At 38.9% G+C, this 9,968-nt stretch overlaps 1 pseudogene; it reads left to right on the forward strand.

Annotated features, from left to right (window-relative positions):
* The first annotated feature begins 5,426 nt into the window (after positions 1-5,426).
* Positions 5,427-6,089, forward strand: LOC118854091 (annotated as a pseudogene).
* Positions 6,090-9,968: the final 3,879 nt, after the last annotated feature.

Raw genomic sequence — 9,968 nt, forward strand, 5'->3', positions numbered from 1 at the left:
GGACTTCTCCTCACTTCTCTTTCTTTTCCTTCCCCTCCAGATATTTGAGTAATAAATTATTCATTCATTTAAAAAATTCATTCAGTATTGGTTAATTTATTCTGCATTCAAGCTAGGAAACATTTTCCATTTAGTCAATCTAGAGGTTACAGCCTGGAGGGCATATTAACTAAGCAAGTTTAATCAGCTGATAGTTTAAATGTCTACTGTGTCCCTAGCTAGAACGGTAGATGTAAAGAATTAGAAGGCCTACACTTTGTCCTGCAGCTGTAGGCAATTCATTTTGGGAGATAAGATCTACTTATAAGGAAACTAGCAGAGAAACACAAGCAAGTGTGTAAACAGATATAAAATATTTAGTGTCAACATTTTATAAGAACCCTTACTCCAAATCCTGTCCTTGACCCAGATCTCCAAACTCAGGTTCAAGTTCATTTGGCATCCACTCATACCCCTCCTTCGAGTGTAGAGATTCTTGCAAACTCAGAATGACACCAGTCTACCAGAGCTTCATCATCACCTTTCCCAAATGGAGATTAGTTCAGGCAGCAGGGGGGTGCCTGCCTTCCTGTGCTACCTCCCTTCTCAATCCCTCCCATGCTTCTCCCCCACCCCAAAAAAAGTCTCAAAAAAGAGGGCAACCTGAACCCTCCTGGAATTTATACCCCCAAACCTGAAATGCAACCTCAGATTGCCTGGTGGTGGTCCACACATGAATAGTACTCTCAGGTCATAAGCCCCACTCATTGGTACACAATGGTGTCACAAATCACTATTTCTTATCTCTTCCACACCTTCTCTTATCTGTTTTCTGCTTACTCTCCACATTCTCCATCCAAACACCCAGGGGCCAATTTCCAACTCTCTCCCTTAGCAATTACAAGTTCAGAAGAATGTCCTGATGCTATTTTATAGCCTAGGAATGGGAGGGGATGGATTTTAAACCTTATGAACAGTTTCCATACTTCTTTAGTTCCATTTGAGGGGCTAAGAACTTCTTTTCAAATCTTATTGTTTTCCTTTTTTAATTACTTATTTAATAGTTTTAGTTTTAGCATTGATTTCCACAAGATTTTGAATTACAAATTTTCTCCCTACTTAATGTTTTCCTTTTTTTAAATCAATAAGCATTCATTTTCTCTCCATCCTGCCTCTCAATTAAGGTCATATCCATAGTCAAACAAAACAAATTCCCACATTGATCAAAAATGTCCATAAATGTCTGTTTCATTTTTCATTTTGAGTCCATAACATCTCTATCATAAGTTCTTGGAATCATGTCATCCATTGTTTTTGATCAGAATTCTTTAGTCTTTCCAAATCATCCTTATAATGTTGCTGATACCTTATAAACTTTTCCTAGTTCTTCTCACTTCACTTTGCCCAAGTGTACACAAGTCTCCCCAGGTTTCTCTGAAACTGTGTCTCTTGTCATTTCTTATAGAGCAATAGTATTCCATTATATTCATACACCATAATTTGTTTCAGCCAGTCCCCAAGTGATGGGCAACCCCTTTGTTTCCAGTTCTTTGCTACTACAAAGAGTTTCTATAAATATTTTTTCTACAAATGGGTCTTTTTGTTCTTTCTTTTAACTTTTTGGAGTATAGGCCTGGTAGTGGTACTGCTGAGTCAAAGGGTATACACAGTTCATTGACTTGGGGTCATAGAGTGTGTGGACCACGTCATAACTCTACCCACCAGTGTATTAATGTGCCTGTTTTCCCACAGCCCTTTGAACATCTGTTATTTTCAAACTATTAGCTCTTCAACATCTCTTACTCTTGTCTTATTTAACTGAATTTGTGAACAAGTGCTCAGCCTTATTAAAAATTAAACAGTATCAGAAAATGAATTACAGCAGCATATTGGAATTCTTACTGACAATTAAGATTACCTATCACTAGCATTATGAGCATAATTTGGGGGGAGGTGTGGTAGTCTTGCATCTGGGTAAATATACTGTAATGGATTGGAAGTCAATAATTTATATCGCAATCAGAATCTACCCTAAACAACTATAGGACTTTGAACGGGACACTTAATCATTATTATAGCCCGATTTCTTCATTTGCAAAGTGAGGAGTTTCAACTAGATAAACTTCAAGGTGCTATTCAATGCCAGAAATCTAAGCTGACTACCAATAAGGAAAATCATCAAGAGCTCATGCTCTAGGCTCTTTATAGTTTCCCACCCTTCTAATTCACATACTTTCCAGTGAGTGAATAACTAAACTGTTTAGGAGAGATTTGCTAGAGATTTAAGCACTCAGAGAATTCCAGTGAATTTAGAGAAGTCATCTTCCTGAGAATGGTAGAACAGCAGAAAGACCTGTTCCATCTTCTCAGCACACCCCAGGAAAAAGTTAGGTGATCTCTGAATGTAAGAGGTACTTAAAACTGATGGTTACAACAGAAATAGAAAAAAAAAATATGGCTATGCTTTGTCCCCAAAAGCTTGCTCAGTAATTATCTTCCCGCTTATTCCTGGAGCGCACTTTGCGTGAAGCTGGGATTTGCAAAGGTTGGTTTAAATTAGATTATCTGAAGCATTAAGTTGAAACTCTTTAGGGGGGAGTTAGAGTAGCCATGACTGGCAAAAGGCTCCTGTGACATGAATGAACTTTTGATACTGAGGACACTAGTTGTTATAAGCCTCAGTCCTGAGAGACTGGTCCAATTTAGGACTCTAGGGACAGGGGAGGAAAGAGTTAGATGCATTCCAGGTTGGGGGAGGGGAAGAGATCTTTCTGGTATGTACTTGGGAGAAAGGAAAGTCTGGAAATAAGGTCTTAGTCATCCTTCTTCTCCCTTTTTGAAATCCTTTGCCATAATTTCAGGGGCCCCTTACCTAATGTTCTTTGTTGCCTAAGGCATCCTAAATTAATTCTCTACCCTTTCTTTCCTCCCCACAAACTTTTCCCTTAGTGTCTTCTGCCCATTCATTCAAAGTCCTTCTCCTGGCTACAGGGCATGGTTAGTTATGGGTTAATATGTTACCCTTCCAGATAATGCCTTGCACCTATTAAAATTCAGGGCTTCTTAAAGAGTCCTCAAGGCCTTTGGAACTTCAGAAACAATGGAAGGCCAAAAGGAGAAATTTTGTCCTGGAGTTAAGAGGTTTGAATGGCCTGAAGTTTTTGTTTTGTTTGTTTGTTTGTTTGCGAAAATGACATACTGGGCACATATCATGAAGACATTAGAGTAAGGGGACCTCAAGGGACGGCAATGCTGAAGGCTTTCTGAAAGTGAGAGAGAAATAATAAAGACCTTCCCATGCTGCCCTTGCTCCCAAGTACATATTAGACTGATTCCTTCCCCTGCTTCCAAATGGGAATGAGCCCCAACTTTTTCTTCCTCTGCCCCTAGAGTCCTGGATTGGACTAGTCCCTCAGAACTGTGAGGTTTGTGTGAACTGGTGTCCCCAATATGTCATTGTCACACCCTGTTGGTATGGGGAGAGCAGCAAGGAGCCTATATTACATTGGACATCAGCCTATAAGGTGCCATCTTTATCTATCTATCTATCTATCTATCTATCATCATCATTTATCTAATCTAGCTCTCTAATCTATGTGTCTATCTATTGATCTACCTATCTATCTATCCATCTGCCTATCTATTCATCTATTAATCCATCTATGTTTCTATTTATCCATCCATCCATCCATCCATCCATCTATCTATAGTGGATACCACCCAAATCTTAGAACAAACCCAGAAAAAAGTATTAATGGGATCTCTGAGATCCTCAGTTTCCTCTTCCGTAAAATAATGGAATTGAGTAAGATATTCACTAAGGGGCCTTCTTCTAGTCAGTGCTGGGATTCAGTCACTTTACACCAGTTAGCCAGAACCAGCACCTAACTTTAGGTTGAGTTCAGCAAACCAGTTATCAGTGGGGGCAGGGCCTGCACCCACCACATCAGTGGCAGCATTGGCACCTCGGCTCCATTCCATGGAGAACCAGTTGTTAATTTATTTGAATCCCACCACTGCTTCTAGTGTTAAAATTCTATGATTGCCAAATATTTAGTTCCAGCAACACCTTTCCTCTGGATTCTCTGTCTTCCCTGATCCCATCTGCCTTGGCTCCCTTCTCAATGAAAGATACAGTCTTCTTCCTTGCCAAGGCTTACCCTTTACCTGTGCCCTTGGTACCATTCTTTCCAGTCTTCTCCAGTACCTTGCTCCATTAATCATTCATGTCCTTTCTTGGATGCCTCTTTAGAATTTTCTTATCAATGGTTTCCTTTTCCTCTGTCTATAAATATGGCCAGGTTTCTCCAACCCAGAAAACAAAATAAAATTTAAAAAGCTTTCCCATGACCTTACCACCTCGAGTCCTTTTTATTGGGTCTGGATTCAGGAAAACCCTTTGCATCAATCTTTGGGTCTGTCTGGGTTTCTGGTCAATAAAACCTAGGTCCTTAGTTAAGAGTCTCTCTCTAAAGAGCAGCTATGTAAGGCTAGGTTCAAACAGTGCAACAAGGTTTTCTCCCAAAGTTCACAACTGAAAAAAAATTTTCTTACAAGATGGAATTTGGACTAGAGCCATAAATGAATAGAAAGGGAATTGAGCTAGCTCCAGAACTGAATCACAAGATGGAGTCAGTGTGGTTCACTCAGTTCCCACAATTAACCACTTTCTATCATAATCCCCTCAATTCCCTCAGTGTCAGAAGCATGGCTCTAATGCCAACATACTCTGACTTCAGATAGGATTTGGAGATGAAATGAGGCACTGATAAATCCTTGAATATTTTAAAAGGGATGTTCACTTTGCCCTAACACAGCAAGGATATGCAACAGGGATACAGTGGCATTTAGCTTACCTCTGGTAGATGCTCCCTCCCTTGCTTCCTCACAGAAATATATCTGATTAGATACCTGGTCATTGGAGTATGTGACCTTATGTGATAGGCACCCACCAAGTCTGAGAGTTCTAGATTCCTTGTAGCAGGGACTTTTCTGCCTCTAGATGACCAGGCAGCTGTGTCAAGGAAACTGGGGTCAATGAAGTCCTGGGGGTTTGCTTTCTCTTATTTTAGGGATGCCTCTCCATGTTGTGGGGTAAGGGTAATAATGTGCATCAGGGAAATACGGATCTTATCACATGATCTATTGGGAAATGGCAAAACAAAGTATGGTATATGAATTAACAGATTTCTGTGCCATAAGAAATGATGAAACAAATAGACAGTTTCAGAGAAAACTGGGAAGACCACTATGAACTGATGCAGAATGAAGTGTCAGGAGAACAATTTACATAACAAAAACATTATAAAGAAAATGAATGAAAAATTTGAGAATTATTCCACACACGTTGGTGTCAGCTGCATCTCCAGGTATTTGAACTGCATTTCTGCCATCTTTCCATCATTCAGTCAGGTGGACATGGAGATGCTTTTGGAAGACCCATCATGATGGCTGCCCAAGTAGAACCCCAAGTGCAATTCAAACTTGTATTACTTGGTGGTGGAGGTACTAGAAAAACTACATTTGTAAAACTTGACTGGTGAATTTGAGGGAAAAGTATGTAGCCACCCTGGGTGTTGAGGTCCATCCTCTCATGTTCCTTACTAACACAGGTCCTACTAAATTCAATGTATGGGACACAGCTGGCCAAGAGAAATTTGGTGGTCTGAGAGATGGTTATTATATCCAAGTTCAATGTGCCATTATAATTTTTGGTGTAACATCAAGTATTACTTACAAGAATGTACCTAACTGGTATAGAGATCTGGTACAAGTATGTGAAAATATCCCTATAGTGTTGTGTGGCAATAAAGTGGTTAGTAAGGACAGAAAAGTCAAGGAGAAATCAATTGTCTTCCATAGGAAGAAGAATCTGCAGTACTATGACATCTCAGCCAAAACTAACTGCAACTCTGAAAAGCCCTTCCTTCAGCTTGGTAGAAAACTTATTGGAGACCCTAAATTAGAGTTTGTTGCCATTCCTGCTCTTGCACCTCCAGATGTTGTCATGAATTGAGCATGGGCAGCACAGTATGAGCAAGACTTACAGATTGCTCAGACAACTGTGCTCCCTGATGAAGATGATGACCTGTAAGGGAATGAAGCTAGAGCCCAGCATCAGAGGTCTAGTTTTATGGGCAAATGTTGTGTGATTTCAGTGGTGTAGCATGTCTGCCATTTTATCATATAGCTGAGCAGAACATGTGCTTAATCTTTGGGATGCTGAAGAAGATGAATGGGCTTTGGAGTGAATGTAGCAGTTTAAGAAATATGATTAATATTTTGGACCTGCACATTTAGCTGTTTTGAACCAGAAGAACATCCCCTTGAGTTTCAAATACAAGACTGCTCCAGTCCCATCACAATCTTCAGTGGTGAATCTTGTTTGTTACTGTCATTCCCATTCTTTTTCCATTTAGATCATAATAAAGTTGTATTTCAAATATCTAAAAAAACCCTGCAAAACTTGAGAACTCCAATCAGTGCAATGGCAAATCATAATTCTAGCAAGCTTAAGATGAAGCACGTTACCTAGTACTTGACAGAGAGATAGTTAACTCAATGAAAAATGATACATACTTTTTGGATATGGCCAATATGAGAATTTGCTTCATTTGACTAAGTATATTTTTACAAAAGGTTTTCTATTTCCTCTTCAGTGAGGATTAGGAGGAAAGTAGAGAGAGAAGAAAATAAATTGTTAATTAAAAAAACTTTAAAAATCAGTGTTCTTTCCATTGTATTACACCATCTCCAAATATTAAGTTCAGAATCACAAAGGTAGCAGGTATCTGAGGCAAGATTTACTTTCTCTCCTGTGGAGTCCTCAGAAAGCGCAGGACTATATCCTTCTTAGACCTCTACCCACATAAGTACAAAATTGAATTGTCAGCCTATCTATGTAATTAATGACAAAACCAGCATATCCATGACACTAAAAAGTTAAGGCTTGACTGAATGTAGAAGTGCTCAACATGAAAAAGAGGCATTCCTGTAGCAATGGCTAGAGAGCTATCTTCAAAGCCATGAAGACCTTGGTTCTAGTCTTACTGCTGACACCTACTGCTTGTGCTACCCTGACTTAACCTCTCAGTGACCTAGGCAACTCTCTAAAATTATAAATTATAAATCAAATGAGAACCTAATAATTTAATAACTGCAAAGTAATTAGCACAGTGTCTAGCATAGAGTAAGTGCTATGTAAATATTAGCTGTTGGCAATTATTATTAAATTGTAAAAAAAAGGTGCCTCATCAGACAGTGAGGTAATGTTTTCCTTCCTACCATTGAAAGCATAGATCCAATCCTTATTACTAACACGATAAACATAATCAGAATACTCAAAGATATGCCTAACAGGACTAGTTATTGCTTAAATTTACTAAGGAAAAAATAATGGGATTTCATTGGTTCTTTGGTGAATCTATATTGATTGATGTATTTTTAGACTGATAGAGATTTTAAGTGCATACTATCTCTTCCTCAGTGAAAGGCATAACAAAATGTTTAGGGCTGCAGATGTTTTATAATGATAGAAGCCTTAACTTTAAGTAAATTGGAATCTGCAAAAAAAAAAAGACTGACAGCTCATTGGGGCCATTACATGAACAACCCCAGACCACTAAAAATAGATGGGTTTTCTTTGTGTTCTTATCCATCATCTCCTTTCCTTCCTTCACAAAACTTTTTGGATTGCTTCAAAGGACCTCAGGATTCTTTTTTAATGATATTTTTTTCCAATAACATGTAAAGATCATTTTCAACATTTATAAATTTTTGAGTTCCAATTATTTTCTCCCTCTCTCCCTCCCTACACCCTTTGCCAAGACAGCAAGCAATCTGATATAGGGTATACAAGTGCTATTGGGTTAAACATATTTCCACGTTAGTCATGTTGAAAAAGAAGAAACAGAACAAAAGGGGAAAACCACAAACAAAAGTGAAAATAGTATGCTTTGATCTACATCAGACTCCATAGCTCTTTCTATGGATGTAGATAGAATTTTCCATCATGAGTCTTTTGAAGTGTCTTGGATCGTTGTTACATGCTGAGAAGAGCTGAGTTATTCATAGCTGATCCTTGTACAATGTTGCCGTTACTGCGTACAATGTTCTCCTGGTTCTGTTCACTTCACTATGCATCAGTTCATGTAATCCTTTCCCAGTTTTTCTGAAATCTGACTGCTCATCATTTTTATAGCACACTAGTATTCCATTGCATTCATATACCACAACTTCTTCAGCCATTCCTCAATTGATGGGCATTCCCTCAATTTCCATTTCTTTGCCACCACAAAAAGACTTGATATAAATATTTTTGCTTATGAGGGTCCTTTTCCCTTTTTTATGATCTCTTTGGGATAAAAACCTAGTGGTGGTATTGCTGTATCAAAGGGCATGCACAGTTTGATTGCCCTTTGGGCATAGAAAACTTCAGTATTCTAAAAGAGATAATCTGGAATAACATGCAGAGAAAGAAGCCCCTAAATATTCCTGAAAGCACTCCATAATTTGTCTTTCTAAGAGAAATCATTTAATTAGAATTAGACATAAAGATTATACCCATGCTGAGATAGTTAAAGAAGTATTATTAAAATAGTGACCTCATGTGAAAAATACAATGTTCCAAGCTTGTCAGCTACGTCAAATAAAAAATAGATAGTTAAAATCTGATATATTGAATTCTTACTCTTTTTTTCAATAACATGCAAATAACTCAAGAACAAGTCCAACCTAGTTCCTAATAGCTATACAACATGACTTGTGAGTCATCCATCCTCCCAGTTCTGCTCTCCTCCTGCTAATTAGTGATGAAGATATAGTTCTGAATGGTATACCCCCCAAATTGCTTTATATTGCTATTTGAAGATATGTAATGATGATTGATTTGTGTGGATATGGCTAATAAAACAAGCGTGCCTCACTTGCTCAAATATTGACTGAAAGACTTTGGTCTATCCACTCAGTAAATAAGCCGATGTAGAATGAGCCTTTATAGGCACCCCTGGGTTCACTATGTGTTGTCCTCTGAGCCTATCGGTCACTTCCCTCCACTGACCATTATGTCTTATAGTCAAACTGCTCCCTCTCAGAGGGAAATATCCCATCAAGCAGTTGAAGAATCAGTCCAGAGCATACGAGGCACTTCTGAAGGAGTGGAAAAGAGAAACACACTTCACACACAAAGAAGCAGTTGCTCAAGGCTAGAAGCAGATTTAGTGAGTATGGTCATCAACGAAGAGATTTGGCTACAGAATCATCAAGACACAGCAATTCTTGGCAATTGAAAGTTGAGTTGCAGAAGGAGCAGACCCCGGGAACCTAGCTGAGCAACCAGAATAGCAAAAATGCTATGCTTTCTGAGGACTCCACAGGAGAGAAAGCAAATGTTGCCTCAGACACCTGCTACCTGTATAATTCTGGGCAAGTCACTTAATTTCATTGTGCCTCAACTTTCTCATCTATAAAATTGAGGAGTTGGACTTGATGGCCTCTATGTTCCCTTCTAGTTCTAAATCTATCTCTATGTATGACCTTGAGGACTGGCAAAACTGGAGAAATGAGTAGTTGTGGCCTCATGTGATCCTTTTATCTATGCATCACAATAAATGTGCTCTAAGACCAGTGCTTGCCTTCTGATGGATGCTCTATTTGTGGGAGAATGTGTCCCAGATTTATGCCTTTGCTAAGAACTATATTTGTCTACTGGCTGACTGTTGACATGAAGTACACTGGTTGGGGCTTGGGAGCCATAATGTTACAAACTCAAACCTACATGGTAACATGGAGCCTAAAAGTAGCAGCCACACTCTGGAGACCCAATCCACCAGTACTAGGGTTAAGGACATATCCCAGAGGAAGTGCTACAGAGGTCACCACTCTATCCTACCCCCTCCCCCCCATCATTTTATAGTTGAAGAAACAGGTTCAAAATGGATAAATGAATTATCCCAGATCACAAATAAGTAGCAGAGTCGGGATTTGAACTT

The sequence above is a fragment of the Trichosurus vulpecula genome, chromosome 6 (genome assembly GCF_011100635.1).
Source record: "Trichosurus vulpecula isolate mTriVul1 chromosome 6, mTriVul1.pri, whole genome shotgun sequence".
NCBI lineage: Eukaryota > Metazoa > Chordata > Mammalia > Diprotodontia > Phalangeridae > Trichosurus > Trichosurus vulpecula.